General features: G+C 47.5%; 1 protein-coding gene across 1 annotated transcript in view; it reads right to left on the bottom strand.

Annotated features, from left to right (window-relative positions):
* Window positions 1-9,025, bottom strand: part of PCGF3 (polycomb group ring finger 3) — a 105,017-nt gene extending 95,992 nt beyond the window's left edge. The window contains exon 1 of the mRNA XM_088478495.1: window positions 8,948-9,025. The gene's annotated coding sequence lies outside the window, so the exon portion shown is untranslated. The remainder of the gene's footprint in view (window positions 1-8,947) is intronic.
* Window positions 9,026-17,253: the final 8,228 nt, after the last annotated feature.

The raw sequence follows: 17,253 nt of genomic DNA on the forward strand, positions 1-17,253 counted from the left end.
TAAGAGTGGAGTTGCAGTGGTAGAGGGACAGGTGATAAAGTGATGATCGAAAATGTGTCTAAATGCCGCAAAAAAGGAAAAGGGGAGGGTTGCAAAATGGCAATAAGGATTTGGGCTTTTAGTTTTAAACGAATGACAGTACCAGAACAGACACACAATCGTGAGATAAATTGTGTGACAGCAAAATAAAATTGTATTGCTTGTCACCATATATCTTTTTATCTTATTGATATTTACTGTACACACTAGGCTTCATGGCTTGTAAGTTACTGAAACACATACGGTAAACTTGCAGACTGTGTTTGAAACCTGCAGAGAATTTAGCCAGATAAGATACAAATAATTTTAAACATCTTAAAAGTTGGTCATTTTAACTAAAAAAAAAAAAAAAAAAAAAAAGGGTATTAAATTATGGAGCAACTCAGATTTGGGATTTATTGGTTTCTAATAACTGAAAATAATACCCTTATTTATTTTTAAAGTCTGCTAAAGCCATTGCCAGTACACATTAATCACTATCTACTTTACCAGAAGAGTTATGTCAATGGTGACTTAAGCCAAACCAATCTATGTATTACAGATGTGTCCTCATATATCTAGCCTCAATATGCCACACAACGTGACTTGCCTGGCGTGCGTGTGTGAGTCGCCAGGTCCCGTGCAACTCTGCTAGCGTCGGGTGTCTGTTCTTGCCAAAAATGTCGCAATACACAACCGAACTTGGAATGAAAAAAGCTACATTGTAGCACTTTCGTATGCAGATTCAGAGACTCGGTCGCACACAGATATACAAGTGTCGCATATCATTTTAATCAGCACAGTCTGCTGGGGTATCCTAGTCAAATCGCACTGTGACTAGACTCATTTTCAGCAAAAAAAATGCAAAAATGATGCACATGCTAGCAAAGTCTCAAAGGACCTGGCGCGCCAAGAGGGGATTTTTGACACGACTGCAGCAAAGGTGTGTAAGGACACATCTGTAAAGGGCAATTAAAAAGATAGTCAGAGCCCCCTATCCATATCTGCATGTACCTTTGAAGGAGCAATTTTAATCTGGTCTTAAACCCGACTTTAGACAGTTATGGAATATATCCAAATAACTTTAGTAATATGATAACATGCAATGGCAATTAGCAGTTTTAACATAAACAATGCCTCCAGTTATACTACTTTTTCTAAGCAAGGGATTATGACAACTAAAAGAGTTTTCAAAACAAAGTAAAAACTATCAAATATTGAAAACCCGTATTTCACTGGTAACAGTTGTACCAAATGTCAATGTCTCTATTGGGCAGGGAGGAACTTCACAGCTTTTTCTGTACCAACGCAATTATTATTTAAACAAACAAAACCTCTTGAATTATGTACTAACTACGGTCTCAATAAAGGACTGGTGCTTCATGCAGCCATCTACAACCAGCCAGGTAACATGGTAACTATGTACACAATTAAGTGCCTAGGTCTACTGGAATTTCAAAATACAATACAAATACAGAAAAGTTACAATAAAAAAAGAAACTGTACAAATACTGTGACAGTCACTAGTCTGGTATTCAGCACACATCACACAGCATGACTACAATATCAGTCTCAATAAAGATATTACATTATTCATAAACAGATGGGTGGTGGGTGCAGACCATTCGTTATTCAGCAACTGTAATCCAATAAAAAGATGGTGTACTTCATCTGTGAACTGTGACAACCTATTTTATCACTAAACTACATATCAGACATTTTTCTGATATCCCAATTTCACCCTTATGAGCAGATAACAGGTGGGCATGTAGAGGTAGTAACAAGATGGAGAGAATTAAATAAAAATAAATGAAAGGGGAAGTTAAAGACTACACCGATCTAAAAGAAATGAAAATTGCAGAAGCTGGCAAGTATACGACAACAAATCACAATGGCAGAAAGGGAAATACATCCTGGTCATGGAAAGTAACAGTAAAGCAAAAGCAAAAAGAAAGTGCACACATGATACAAAAATAGCACTGCACTATAAATGATGGAGCGAAAAGTAATTTTATTCTAAAAGGGCTCTGAAAATGAAGGGCAACGCATTGACACAACAGGAGGAGAAAAGTGACAGGGCGCAAGGAGTTTGCTGGGTCCATGGTGATTAGTGAGGGGTAAAGCAGCAAAGTAGCTGGCACTTGGGGAAGCAATTCAGATTAGTGAGGCATGCGTCAAGCACATAAACTAGTAGTAAGGGGCAGTAAAGAGTATTAATAAGAGTATTAGCTAATGAGGATGGAGTCAGCTGATTAATAAACAAGAGATACTTAAAAGGGACTAACTTATGTTAAGGGAGGTAAAAGAGTAGTAGCACTGTATATAATGGTGAAGATGTTTCTAGGCCAATATAAATAACACTGTGTTGAAAGTATTTGGCAGAGAAGTGCCAGAGTCCCAGCATTGACATGAAAGTAAAATATATTACATGGGACAAGCCATGTTGGGGAGTATAGTAAAGGGGGGCGCAACACAACACATGGTATCATAGACGTATGGAAGTACTAACAAAAAGTGATAGGGCACTACAGGTGGTACTGTAACAGGTCTGTCACAGTTACATGACAAGAAGACCTAAAGATAAACACATTCTGAAACTAGCAAAGTGTGATAGAGCTGTAAAAGGTATCTGGGGATACTAAGCGAAAAAGTTAAAGGTTGCTGCCGATGGGGGTGCCAAATACAATCAGGAGATAAGGTGTTATTGTTTAAATATGTGTATACAGACCAGAGGAAGCAGGTGGGAAAAACATGCTGTATTCTAACAATGGGTATATAAAAGTGATCATGTAATAGCAAACAAAACAAACATTAAATTAGTAGTGTTGGGGTGGTCACAGGTGACTGGAGACAATTGCCTAGGGAACATAGGAGTAAAAGTAACAGAGTAGACAGTGGCAGGAGATAAAAAGGTTGCAAAAGTGGGTGAAAAGCCAATGTGAGAATGTGATAGAGAAGTCCCCAAGAGGGAATAAAACAGCAGGAGATGAAGTATCAAAGACTATGGACACATAGATATGGACAGCATGATAAAGGTCACAGGTTACTATGGTCCTGGAAAAACTGAATGTAGCTATGAAAGATTATGGGAATGCCAAGTAAGAGAAGGTTAAAAGGACAATTTACCAGTCTATAGCACCCCAAGCAGAGATATAAACATGACATAAAACAAACAGAAGACCTGGCTGTGGGTGGAGGGCAGATGCACTATGGAATCCCCCTTGAGGCCATGAACCAGGGGGGTCTTTGGCAAGCATAGAAAGTAGGAAGGGGGGGGGGGGGAGGGTGGTGGTGTAATAAAACACAGGATAGAGATATGACATGACTGAGGAAAAGCATGAGGGGATTGTAGCATGGCTGAGAGATAGCAGGGCTAATAGCACATATGCAAAAGGGCATTAAAGAGAAAAGAAGATGTGCTATATCAGAAAAGGGGAGGGCTGGATAGGTGGGGAGGGGGAGTCATGATCATGACTATGCCCATGTATCAGAGATCCCAGTTTCACCTCTCTCTCACTTTGCAGGGTGGGAATAAGACACTGACCTGCTGCAATTCTTATTGTTGAGAGGCTGCTGCTGTAGTTGCTGTGTCTCTTGAGATGAAGCCGCTGCTGGTTGCTGGAGGGGGTTTCTCCACCGGGCACAGCACAGACACACAGGGCAAGAGGAGAAAGCTCGGTGTGTGTGTGTATGTGCAGATGGGAAAGCTATGGAGGGGGGATATATGCGGCTGCTAGGGCCCTGTGGAGGGGAGGGGGCTATAGGGGGGTCTCCCGTACTCACAACGAGTCCCCCCTTAGTTAAAAAAAGAAGAGAGAAAAATGAGGAGGAAAAAATTCCGGCTGGAGTTTAAAACAAAGAGGCGGAAATAGCCGATCCGTGCCGAGGAGATCCGAGTGTGGCAGCTGCGCCTGCGCTTGGCAGGAGGGGGAGGACAGGGCCGGGGAGGAGGGGAGGAGAGCTGGCTGCCTGTAATGCGGAGAGGTGTGAGGCGGCACATGTGGGAGCCGGCCCGGCGGCGGGTGAGACAGCTGATCACTCCGCCAATACCGGTTATTAGTACTCCGGGTGACCTACAGAGCGACTTCTTATTTGTCTACAGAGCACTGACCGCTTTCCTTTGTTTTAAGTTGGGAGGAAACGTTGGTAACCGTTACAGTAGTTATATGGTAAGGGGAAGTGATCCAGCTATGTAGGCTGTGTGGGAAGCAGCAGTAGGTGGCACAGTTAGGGGGCTATACTGCTTGCTGGTTATCTGTAACATGCATGCTTAGGGGCAAATTTACTAAAGTGAGAGTTTTTAGAAGTGAGTTTTAAAAGTGATGTTGCCCATAGCAACCAGTCAGATTCTACTTCACATTTAACTAGCACCTTCTAGAAGATAATAGCTAGAATCTGATTGGTTGCTATGGGCAACATCACTTTTAAAACTCACTTCTAAAAACTCTCACTTTAGTAAATTTACCCCTTACTGGTCCACATGGTAGTATTGCTATAGATCAGGGAGTTTGGGCTCTGGTAGAACTTTAGGTAAGGTAAAGTCATACAAAGCTGTTAATGCAGAAGTAGGGATGAACATCAACCATCAAGGTTTGTATCCAATGGCTTCAGTATTCAATGGAGGAAGTTTCTGCAGATGCAGCTCCTGCACATACATTGTCCCCAACCATCAGTGGTAAAACCATCTGTTTTTTTGCCCATGGTCTAAAACCATTGGACATCGATAGTGTCATCATTGAAGTCCATCTCAAAGCAGAATTACTACCTGTCTAAAAGATTTTACCAGTGACGTGCGGTGAAGCCAATGGCTGGGGAGGCACACATGGAAATGGGACTGAGTCATACTTTCCTACCCTCCCGAAATGGCCGGGAGCCTCCCGAAAATCGAGGTGTCGCTCCCAACCCCCTGGAAGAGCGACAAGTCTCCCGGCCGGCTCAACCCGCCCGCATACTAACTGATGACGTCAGGGTACAAAAACTGAAGGGGATATCCACTTCACTAAACACTGCAGTGCACTTCTGGTCACATGACACATCAGTGCTCAAGGCATGCCCCCATACTCAGAGGCATGCCTCTATTAGCTCTTTGTGCAGCTTACCGTCTGGGGTTTGGCTCTGCTCACAGCTCTGCAAGCAGTTTCTGACTAGAGAAGTGAGGCTGAGCTGTTGCTGCCTCATCTCTCGTCTCCCTGCAGTCCCAGGAAGCTCCACAAAGCATGTGAGTGTTAACTATAAAAATTATTACAATAAACACAGAAGTTGTTTATAAGTTATACATATCTTCTTTGTATTATTCTAATAATTTTTATATCAAATCTCAGGAGTGCCTACTCTGACTGCACATCCATGGATTTTACTAACCTGCCTGCCCTAAGCAAGAGCCATGTGGGCGATTATAGGCATAAGCTTTTTCCTATGGAATCTGCCTATTCAGTCATACAGACCCAGAAAATCAATTTAGTTTGCCAACTTTCAATGGCAACAGAGTGTGCATGTGAATGGAACGAGCTGTCACAAGCTACAATCAAGAGACTTGCACTCACCCTGGTTTTTGCCAGGGATGTAAGAGGAATGGTGTAGACCGTGGGACACCAGCATTTGGGATTCCAGGAATGAGGAGAGAGAAATTAGTATAATCCATTATGTTGCTGGGAGAGGAGTTTTAAAGGGAAAGTATGTTTAGCCACCGGATCAAATACTGACAGCTGCAGCCTGAGGGGTCGGAATCCCAACAGAATCAGGTAAGTAGTCTAACTTCCCCCCCCCCCCCCCCTCCCTTAGGGGTGCCTAACCTCCCCCCTTAGTGCCTAAACCTAGCCCCTGCACCCTAAACTTAACCCTCCTGGGAGGGGTGCCTAACCCCCATAGCGGTGACTAACTCCCCCTTTCCCTACCCTAACCCTCCCGGAGGGGTGCCTAACCGTAAGCCCCCCCGGGGGTCTCTAATGCGGGACCCCCGGGGGGATAGGCGTCGGGATTTCGACGCCTATCTTTAGTCTCATGTCGGGATATCGGCGGGCGGGATAGCGCCCACCGGTATCCTAACTACATCCCATTTTAAAGCTGTCCTGTCACCATGTAGTTTAACATTTACATTTATTTTGTTTTGACACATAGGAGTCTTTTTTTATTAAAGTCAAGTAATTGCTGGCACAACTATTTTTTAGTTACAACTACCTGAAGTACCTGGCACTGCAGCGGTATAAATCTTCAAGTTATTACGTTTTAATATGTGATGTCGTCCAAATCCATCTAGTGGAAGGCCCAGAACAGGCTCCCTGGATCAAAGTTCTGAATGGCACACTCCGCCGTTAGCAGGGCCGGACTGGGACTAAAAATAGGCCCTGACATTTTAAAACACACAGGCCCATCTCAGTGTCAGCATCTGGTTCCTGGCACAGACTCCTCCCTTTACTATTCCTCACTCCTCCCACTGCCTAGTCTATGCTCTTACACATATAATTAATAGTAGAACAATATAAGAGTATTATTCTCTGTATTAAAACACACACACAACAGAGCACATCCTGACATTTTGTGTTTGGTTAGGTAAAGCTGGCGCTACATTGGTGTAGATCACACCCAATTGACCAAGTACTAGCTTAGCAGTTGTAGAGGATTAGACAGGGATCACTAGGTTTTTTTAGTTTGTAAGTGACCAATCAGAAAATATTGATTGGTCAGACATGCCGGAGGGGGAGTTACGGAGAGGGTGAGGGGGAGGATGGGGATACTGAGGGGGTTACAGGGAGGGTGGGGGCTTGATCACTGATTAGGGGTTACAGGGAAGGTGAGGACTGGGACACTGGGGGTTACAGGGAGGGTGAGAGCGGAGACACTGAAGGGAGTTCAAGGGAGGGTGAGGGCAGGGACACTGTGGTTTACAGGGAGGGTGAGGGTAGGGACACTGATTTGAGGTTACAGGGAGGGTGATGGCTGGGACACTGAGGGGGTTACAGGGAGGGTGAGAATGGGGACACTGACAGGAGTTACAGGGATAATGAGGGGTTGGTTACAGGGAGAATGAGGTCTGGAACACTGAGGGGAGGGTGGGGGCTGGGACACTGGGGGTCACAGGGAGGGTAAAAAAAGACTAAGGGAGGGTCACGGAGGGTGGGGGCTTGGTCACTGATTAGCGGTTACAGGGGAGGTGGTAGCTGGGACATTGGGGGTTACAGGGAAGGTGGGGGCTGGGCTACTGATTGGGGGTTAAAGGGAGGGTGAGGATGGGGACACTGAAGGGAATTACAGGGAGGGTGGGGGCTGTGACACTGATTTGGGGTTACAGGGAGGGTGAGGGCTGGGACACTAATTTGGGGTTACAGAGAGGTTGAGGGCTGGGACACTGAGGGGGGGGGTAAAAGGGAGAGTGAGGACGGGGAGAATGAGGGCTGGGTCACTGAGGGGAAGCTACAGGGAGTGTGGGGGCTGGGACACTGAAGGGGTTTAACGGGAGGGTGAGGGCTGGGATACTGATTTGTGGTTACAGGGAGGGTAAGGGCAGAGACACTGATTTGGGGTTACAGTGGGTGAGGGGAGGGTGAGGAAAGGGACACTGATTTGGGGTTACAGGGAGGGTGAGAGCTGGGACACTGGGGTTTACATGGAGGGTGAGAGCTGGGACACTGAGAATTAAAGGGAGGGTGAGGATGGTGACACTAAAGGGAGTTACAGGGAGGGTGGGGGCAGGGACACTGAGGGGGTTACAGGGAGGGTAAGGGAAGGGACACTGATTTGGGGTTACAGGGAGGGTGAGGGAAGGGACACTGATTTGGGGTTACAGGGAGGTCGAGGGAAGGGACACTGATTTGGGGTTACAGGGAGGTCGAGGGAAGGGACACTGATTAGGGGTTACAGCGAGGGTGAGGGAAGGACACTGATTTGGGGTTACAGGGATAGTGAGGGCTAGGACATTGATTGGGGGTCACAGGGAGGGTGAAGGAAGGACATTGAGGGGGTTACAGGGAGGGTGAGGGAAGGCACACTGATTGAGGGTTAAAGGGTGGGTGAGGATGGGGACACTGAAGGGAGTTACAGGGAGGGTGGGGGCAGGGACACTGATTTGGGGTTACAGGGAGGGTGAGGGTTGGAACACTGAGGGAAGGTTAAAGGGAGGGTGAGGGTTGGGATACTGATTTGCAGTTACAGGGAGGGTGAAGATGGGGACACTGAAGGGAGTTACAGGGAGTTTTAATGTAGGAACACAGGGCAAGATACAGGGAAGGTTAGGGCTGGGTCACTGAGGGGAAGCTACAGGGAGGGTGAGGACTAGGACACTGAGGGGGGTTAAAGGGAGGGTGAGGGCTGGGACATTGAGCGGGGGTTACATGGAGGGTGAGGGCAGGGACACTGATTTGTGGTTACAGGGGGGTGAGGGAAGAGACACTGGGGGTCACAGAGAGTGTGAGGGAAGGAACACTGATTTGGGGTCACAGAGAGTGTGAGGGGGGTTACAGGTAGGGTGGAGGCTGAGATACATTGGGAGTTACAGGTAGGGTGGAAGCTGAGACACATTGGGAGTTACAGGTAGGGTGGAGGCTGAGACATTGGGAGTTACAGGTAGGGTGGAATCTGAGACACATTGGGAGTTACAGGGAGAGTGAGGGCTGGGGCACTAATTGGAAGTTACAGGGAGGGTGGGGGCTGGGACACTGAGGGGGTTTACAGGAGTGGAGGCTGGGACACTGATTTACAGGGAGGGTGGGGACTGCGACATTGAGGGGGGTTACAGGGAGGGTGGGGGCTGGGACATTGAGGGGTGTTACAGGGAGGGTGATGGCTGGGAAACTGAGGGGGAGATACAGTGATTATATATATATTTTGTAATTGCAGGAGACCTGTACTCCCTGCACATATAAAGCTGTCTGTCAGTAGGGTAGATAGTAAGATAGTAACAGATTTAAAAGGAAAATAAAGTCCACACACTTACCTTATAGTGTTTGGTAGTGCCCCCTCTCCACTTCAGGTTCCAGGAGATGCAGCTGTCGCATTGGGTCTCCTGCTCCTGTATTACCGCGATGCTGTTCCTCTTCGGCACTCCCAGTTCTTCACACACAGCAGGCAGGGGGCGTGTCTGAAGATATCTGTTACTAGAGGTCTGCTGGTCCTCTAGTGTCCGCTGGCAGGACATGGCCAGTGGACACTAGAGGACCAACAGGACCTCTTGTAACATTACAGTCTATGTGAAAAAAATGTCTTCTCGAAGGTGGCGGCCATTTTGGGAGAGACATCTTGAATAGCATCCATGCTGACAGGGAAATTATACCTTTCCATGCAGACAGCCAGACCGGCCCACTTGACCATCGGCCCTTCTGGCATTTGCCAGAAGTGCCAGATGGTCAGTCTGGCCCTGGCTACCGACCAGGACCCCAACCACTACATTAGGTATCCCAGACCAATTGCCACCCCTCTGTGAAGTTTTCATCCAAATCCATCCAGTGGAAGGCCCAGAACAAGCTCCCCCGGGTCAAAGTTCTTCCCAGCGTACACCAACGAGAGTTCCAACTGGGACCTCAACCCCCTAGTATGTCTTCTGGGATCCAATGTTACCACTCTGACGTTTTCGTCCATATCCATCCAGTGGAAGGCTCGGAAGAGGCTCCCCGGGTCAAACAGGGAATGGCAATATTTTTTTTGTTTGGGTGGCAAGCATTCCATATTACAAGCCAAAAACAAAATTCCAGCATTTCACCACCATTAGAATTTATTATATTTGAATTTAGTTTGCTCAGGTTAGGTTGTTATTCTGTAAACGTCAGTAATGGGGACGGTCAGTGTTTGAATTGCTGTTGTAGGTCAGTAATGAGGAGCAGTGTAGAATTGCTGCCTTTCCTCCCCTACAACTCCTATCTTACACCATTCACCAGCTGTGCTGGCACTGCCTTCACAATGACCTGACTTTCCTGTTTGCTGTTATAACCAGTGCCATCTAGCTGCAAGGCAGAATTCATGTACTACTGGCTAGGGATGGCCATCGGAGGGGTGTCCATCGGTGGTTACCATCAATGCCACACAAACATTCTATGGTGAACCATTGATGGTTTGCACCCCTTGATAACCACTGCTGCTGTGGGGAACGGGGGCCACGGGCCAATCAAAAAAGGGGGTGGGACTAAGCTTCGGCCCACCCAGGTGAAAAAAATAATCAACTCCTACATCGATGGCAAAGAACCATTGGCTCTCTGTCATTGATTGTATCATCAATGGTCGATGGCCATACTTACTACTGGCTGCTTTCAGATATGTGTTAATGCAGGGTAATAAAGACAGCACAAGAAGTTCACCCACTCCCTGTGACCAGTGTCAGGAGTGCTCAGAGGGCCCAGAGGATCCCCTCCCCTCTCAGCCACACAATCACGTCGTCTCTCAGCCATACCATCACTTCCACCCTGCATCGTCTCTCAGCCACACCATCACAGATACATACACTGACACAGATATATACACACACAAATGCAGCCAGCCATGTATTGTTTTTATAGCGTCCCCTTCTCCCTGTCACAGTCCGCTTCCCTTCAGAGCCCCGGGAAAGGAAGAGTCACTGTCACCCGGCAGCTCTCAGGATAGCAATGACTGCCTAGGAGGGGCTGTGCGCTTCTGCTGCAGCTCCTCCTACAGTCAGCACCAGCAGGCACAGTTGCCTGATCATTACATTATTAGAGTGTCCAGGTACAATGGTAGCGGGGGGGTCGGGCAGTGCAGGATCGATGCCCTGGCCGGTGGCGCCCCCTCTGCTGGGCCTGCCACGGCACTCAGGACACATGCCCCATTCAACCTCCCTCTAGTTACACCACTGGCCATGAGTTGCAGGCCACTGAACCTTGACTAAAAGCTCATCTTTATATTTGTTTTTCTTATATGCTCTCACTGTGTACTGGCAATGGCGCTGATTCGGAGTCAGATGCAGTCGCATCTCCATCTTTCATCTTTTGCCAGTTTCAGCGACTTTATGCAAACAACACAACAAAGCCTTTCCCTGGTGTACATCCATGCATCCCAAGTTGCAAGAACGGATACTCCCACTGTTAAAGGTCTTTAGACGCATCATCGGATGCATCATCAAAACTTTCACCAGCCTTATGGCAGTTGCAGTCTCTCCATCCATATGATGGTCCATCTCTGTGCATCTGCTAAGCCACCTCTCTGTTGTAATCGCCCAGGAATGCCCAATACATTTTCAAGACATTTCTGAGTTTGTGCGCATCAACTGCAACTCCGTCTGCACAGTGTGACTTAAGCCACGTATCCACTACACGATTATTTCCATGAGCGATATCGTGTAGTGTGTCCCCGGCAGTGGTGTGCACAATGTCCTTAACGACATTGAGCACACATACTGAACGATATATTGTTCAGTGCCGGCACCCTCCCTCATCTCCGAACCTGCTCAACCTGACGATATCGTCAGGTTGGACAGCAGATCCGGGCAATGAGCAACGTTTTCAACGACCATGGAGCGCACAATCGCTGGTCGTTGACGGCAAATCAACTGGACGATATAATGAACGATATCATTATCATTCATTACAGTATATCGTCTAGTGGATATGCAGCTTTAGAAGCAAGTGCAGAAGAAAACAAAACTCTCCACTGCGATCGGCATTGGCATTGTGTGTGTGATTCAGAATCAGTTCTCCATTTAATTTACAGCTGTTCATCTGTACCCCAGGTGCACACTTAGAGCATCTTCCAGTTGCACAGAACACCCTCCCTGCCTTCCAATCACACCCTCTTGACATCAGCAACATTGTAGGCTCAAATTATTTAAAAGATTTAAAATTCAATAGAAACTTTAATTCCCTTTTAGTAATCTGTTACTACTATCTTGAGATAGTGATAACAGAACGGGTATTTTGGTGGTGTAAGTACTTCTGCAATACTTGTTAAATAGACTTTCCCATGTAAAGCTTGGTACACACCTTTTCGATTGTAGGCTGAATGGGTAAAACTCTCCCGATCATCTGTGCAGTCTGTCCCCTCTGTCAGCTGCCTGTTAGCCGCTGCTATGTCTGCACAGTGTGTACAGGCTTCTATGGGATCGGGAGTTCGACCCAATAAATATTAAACAGTACATAAGATGCGACCTCCCGATCCCGGGCGCTGCAGGAGCGTTAAAAGCCATTTTTCGGCTAACGCTCCATCATCGGGACAGCGTACACACCTATACAATCCAATGGCCATTCTCTCGATATTGAAAGAACGGCTGACGATTGTATAGGTGTGTACCCACCTTAAGTGTTTGAAAATCCCACTCTGGAAATTCTGTGTTTGCCGGTATATACATAGTAATGAATGGAGACTGGGAACTAGCATTTATACACTCTATAATCACTCATTCAGAGTCTCCCATATTACTATGTATTAATGCTTTAGCTATTAATTGCAGCGCTTTAATGCCAGCATTTTGCTTGTGTGAGATTACCTTTTTAAACACTGAGCAACTCATGCATGCTTGTTAAGTATACCAAAAGTCTTTAGAACCTAATCTGTAACCAACGGCAACTAATGGAAAATTTGGTTTCATTTTCTAATCATTGCTGGAAAATTGACAGCATTTGCATTAGGTTACAGCACCTTTTTCCTTGTGTCAGCCTTGATAAATGTACCTCAACAGTAAAGCTAGTTGTTTTCAATATTTCCTTATGTAGTATTTCAAAAGAAACATGCTGTGGATGTAAGGATAACATTTTACAGGCATAGGTATTGCTAGCCCTTAATGCCAGGGGCGCAGAGAGAGTGGGAGAGGGTACTAGTTGCCAGTGGCCTGTTGGAGGTATGTCAGGGGTGGATCTAGATTTTTCTTTTAGGGGGGTGATTTAATGATTCTGACTCCTCCTCTTTCCTGTACTAGGTCCTACCCTTTTTGGTACCAAATCCTCCCCTTTTTTGTGGCCACATTTATATATGGTTATGTATTCACTGTGTGTGTACATGTACTGTATATTGAAGTGTGCTAAATGCATGTATACAAAGTCGCAGTCTACAGTAGGGGAGCAATGATTAGAGCAGAGCTGCCTGTCACTAGCACACTGCAGGGCACCCATCCCTTGGCATCACCCCTCCAGACATGTGCAGGCTGTTCCCTCTGCACAATGCCCAACACACATAGCACCAGACCCTGCTAAAAGTAGGCACAGGAAGGCGCCATTAGCCATGTGCCAGTCCCGGCCAGATGTCCAGATCTGCAGCCACTTCTCTGGGTGAAGTAGATCTACCGGGTGTGCACTGTGCACATATACGGTGTAGTGTGGATGGGGAGGGAGGACAGGATGCTGCTGCTGGTTGTTACTACATGCCCAACTCTGCTAACTGCAGCTGAGACACTCCGTGAGTTAAACTTTCATCAGCGTGTCAGCCGATCCATTCCCACCTAAAGGAAAAGCCCACCGATCTCTGGAGCTCATTCAGACCCGCTTGCTAGATGTGTTCGCTCGCTCGATGTGTATGCAAATCTGGTTAGGCAGGTGATCGCACGGCAAGGCATTAGCACGCCCACTATGTCTTGGCGTGCGATCGCTTTGTGTATGCAGACGCCCCACCAGCCTGTCTTAAGACGCCCACTTTGCGCATGTCATCTCCAGGAAGTGTATGCAACCATCGGTACATCGATTACCATCGGATGCGATCGCAGCACTTGTGGCTGGCAATACCCTTACTTCAGTGTAAAATCCAGCCAGGTGACGTGTACTATGATGCTGCCTATTAGTTATACATGCCTCTGAAATGGCGTTTAGACGCTCAGGCACATCTGCGTTCGCACCTCCACTCCCCCGTTTCTAGTAACCAGCCCCTGTCACCACCCACAAACTGCTTCTTCTGTCACTCACTCTGCTGGGCAGTCTATGTGCAGCAAGCGAACGCTTCCCGATCTCTCGCACTGGTTTGCGCACTCGCACTGCGATGCGTACACATGCGCACAATGCGAACATCGGCCGGCTACGAGCAAACGCATCCTAGCGGGTCTAAATCAGGTTCTCTGTACCTGGATTGTGCAGGAGTAGGGAAGCACATGGGAAGCCCAGCATTGCATGGTTGGCGGACTTCCCCCAATCATATCCTGCGATGCAATAGCAACTTGCCATCACATCACAACTAATAAATGGTATCGCGATGGTTATACTCGCGGCTGAAAAGGGGACATAGCCTCTCTGAACTCCCCATTCACGTCACTGTGGGGGCGTGCCCAGCATTCTCCTAGATGCTGGGCTGCCCATAGCTCCCCTAACACTGAGAATAGATGCCGTACGCAGGCTCCCCCCCCCACAGCCAGGCATTGGATAGCTGGCAACCATCAAATTCCTGGTATATAAAGACTTTGAAAAAGTACTTCCATCAAATCGGAAACATTGATTGTTGCTAACCATCGGCTTCCGGTGTCCATCCCTATGCAGGAGCTGTGTGCCCTAGGCTGGGAGCTGGGTGCACACAGGAATAACTTGCAGGATACTGCAGCTCTAGCACAGCCTCCACATGCACACAGGCTGAATGAGGAGGGGGTGTAAAGATAAGGGGAGAACACAGTTCAGTGCGTGATGCGGAGGAGAGAGATGATCAGGCTGTGCTAGGGGAGGCGATTGCTCTAATCGAGCCTCCCCCCTCTTGGATCCGCCACTGAGGTACGGATCATCTGTAGAGGAGAAGAAATTCACTGTCACATATAGTATTTTTTTTTTCTAGTGCTGTATCAGTGGGCCTGCAAGTGTACTGCAAATGACAATTTTCCATGCTGTTTGCACAATCTTTTTATGTTCTGTTTCAAAATCCACATAATTTTTCTGTACATTAGGTTGATCTGCCATGTACTCTGGGCCTGATTCAGACCCGCTCGCAAGCGTGTCGATGGTGGCCCAGTGCGCATGCGCGCGACGGAGCCAGCTCCGTCGTGCGCATGCGCGAGACCCGGATAGCGACAGGCAAACCGTCACTCCGGGTCTCATACCAAAGGGGGCGTGCTGTCGATGTTGAGTGACAGCATGCCCCCTTTGGTGGCCGGACCAGGGGAGTGTCTGTCTAAAAGGAGGTGTTTCCATGTGAACGCCTCCGTTTGGGGGCGGCCCCACTGACATCACGAGTGATGTCAGTGGGAGAGATTTCGGCTCTGAGAGCCGAAATCTCTCTGGGTGTTGCGGCAACGAGACTCTACCATAAGGGTCTCGTCGCAAGCCCGATGGTCTTGACCATCGCGACCATCTTCCTGGCCGCTCGCTATAGCTGTGGGTTGTCACCCACAGCTATGCGAGCGGCCAGGAGGCCGCTCTAAAAAAACAAGAAGGCCGGCCCTGATTCAGAGCGGGTGTGGTGCAAAAAGTTGACATTCAGAATGCTGACACGGTCTAAATGTCGACATTGTGAATGTCAATAGTTGCCGTGTCGACTATGGGCCTGATTCAGCAGCGGACGGATTTGCTATTGCAGCTACTAACATGGTAGCAGCTGCGATAGCACTAATATGGTAATGTAGCAGGAGGCTTCTTGCCTCCTGCATGCAATACTGATCCGAGCTGCATCCAAGAAAGCAGCATCGGATCATCTGCGCTACCATCATCCGGCTGAATGACATGGGGACACGCAAGTCGGCCGCTGCAGATGCACAAAAGAGGCCAGGAAATCCTGGCCTCTTCACACCCTTAAGGGTGGCGAGCCGGCAACACACCTCCTTTTTGGGAAACTGAGGCCTTCGCTGCCCCCTCCCAGCCCAGAGACGGCAGCAGAGTGTCAATCACTGACAGTCTTCTGCCCGACTGCATGCGGGATCGCAGACCCATTCTGCACATGCACAGAATTGATCCTGTGCATGTGCTGATTCCCGATCAGCATTACCCTGCACTGCTGAATCTGGCCTTGTAAGTCTCTGGGGTCTATTTACTAAGCAATGTTAGGAGACAGTGAAAAGTGATAAGATGCCAGCCAATCAGCTCTCAACTGTCATCTCACAGGCTGTGTTTAAAAAATGACAGTTGGGAGCTGATTGGCTGGCACCTTATCACTTTTCACTCTGTCTCCTAACACTGCTTAGTAACTAGACCCCTCAGTCTCTGTGTCCCTCTGTAGCTTATTCCTGTAAAGCCGCATATCCACTAGACGATAAATTGGACGATTTGAATGATATCGTTCATTGTCCACAAATATTGTGCAGTGGATATGCAGTCAACAACCAACGATGTGCGCTCCCACTGGTCGTTGACTGGTCGATATCGTCAGGTTGTGCAAGTACAGGGATGAGGGAGTGTGACGTCACTAAACGATATCATGAATGATATCGTTCAATGTGGGTGCTCAATGTTGTTAACGACATTGAGCACATCACTGCCGGGGAATCACTAGACGATATCGCTTATGGAGCATATCGTCTGGTGCAGGGGTTCCCAACCACGATCCTCAAGGCACACTAACAGTCCAGGTTTTAAGGATAGCCATAGTTGAGCACAGGTGACTTAGGGGTCTATGTACTAAGCAGTGAAAAGTGGCTGGCACTTATCACAGACTTATCAATCAGCTCCCAACTGTAATTTTTCAAACACAGCCTGTGAGATGACAGTTGTGAGCTGATTGGCTGGCACTTATCACTTTTCACTCTCACTTATCACTGCTTAGTAAATAGACCCCTTAATTACCGTGTTTCCCCGATAATAAGACACTGTCTTATTTTTTTTTTTGGTCAAAAAAACTCCATAGGGCTTATTTTCGGGGTAGGGCTTATTTTAAGTAACATTGACAGCATCATGCCCTCAGTCCTGCTTTTATCCCCATCATGCCCTCAGTCCTGTTTTACAATTCTTTACTCACCATTATTTTTTTTTCCTCTTTTTTTTTGTTAGGGCTTATTTTCGGGGTAGGGCTTATTTTGGACTGTTTTTCAAAAGACAGGGTAGGGCTTATTTTCGGGGTAGGTCTTATTATCGGGAAAACACGGTAGTACCTTAGTTTTTTTTTATTTAACCATCTGTGCTTAAGCATGGATATCACTAAAACCAGGACTGTTAGTGTGCCTTGAGGGCCGAGGTTTGGAATCACTGGTCTAGTGGATACCCGCCTTTACTCACATACTGCATCGTTTGGTTACTGGATGGCTCCCAGCTTGTCTGTTATGGACACTCCACTGCTCTCTGGTCTCGGCAATAGCAGCAGCCTGTCTGACTCACAACTGCACCCTACACTCAACAATGGCGGCACACTCCCCGGCTCACATTTGCTCCTTTCCCAGCAGGACCTTCCTCTCTCCACTGCTCAGGGCCT

The sequence above is a fragment of the Taudactylus pleione genome, unplaced genomic scaffold (genome assembly GCF_031769625.1).
Source record: "Taudactylus pleione unplaced genomic scaffold, aTauple2 ptg000214l, whole genome shotgun sequence".
NCBI lineage: Eukaryota > Metazoa > Chordata > Amphibia > Anura > Myobatrachidae > Taudactylus > Taudactylus pleione.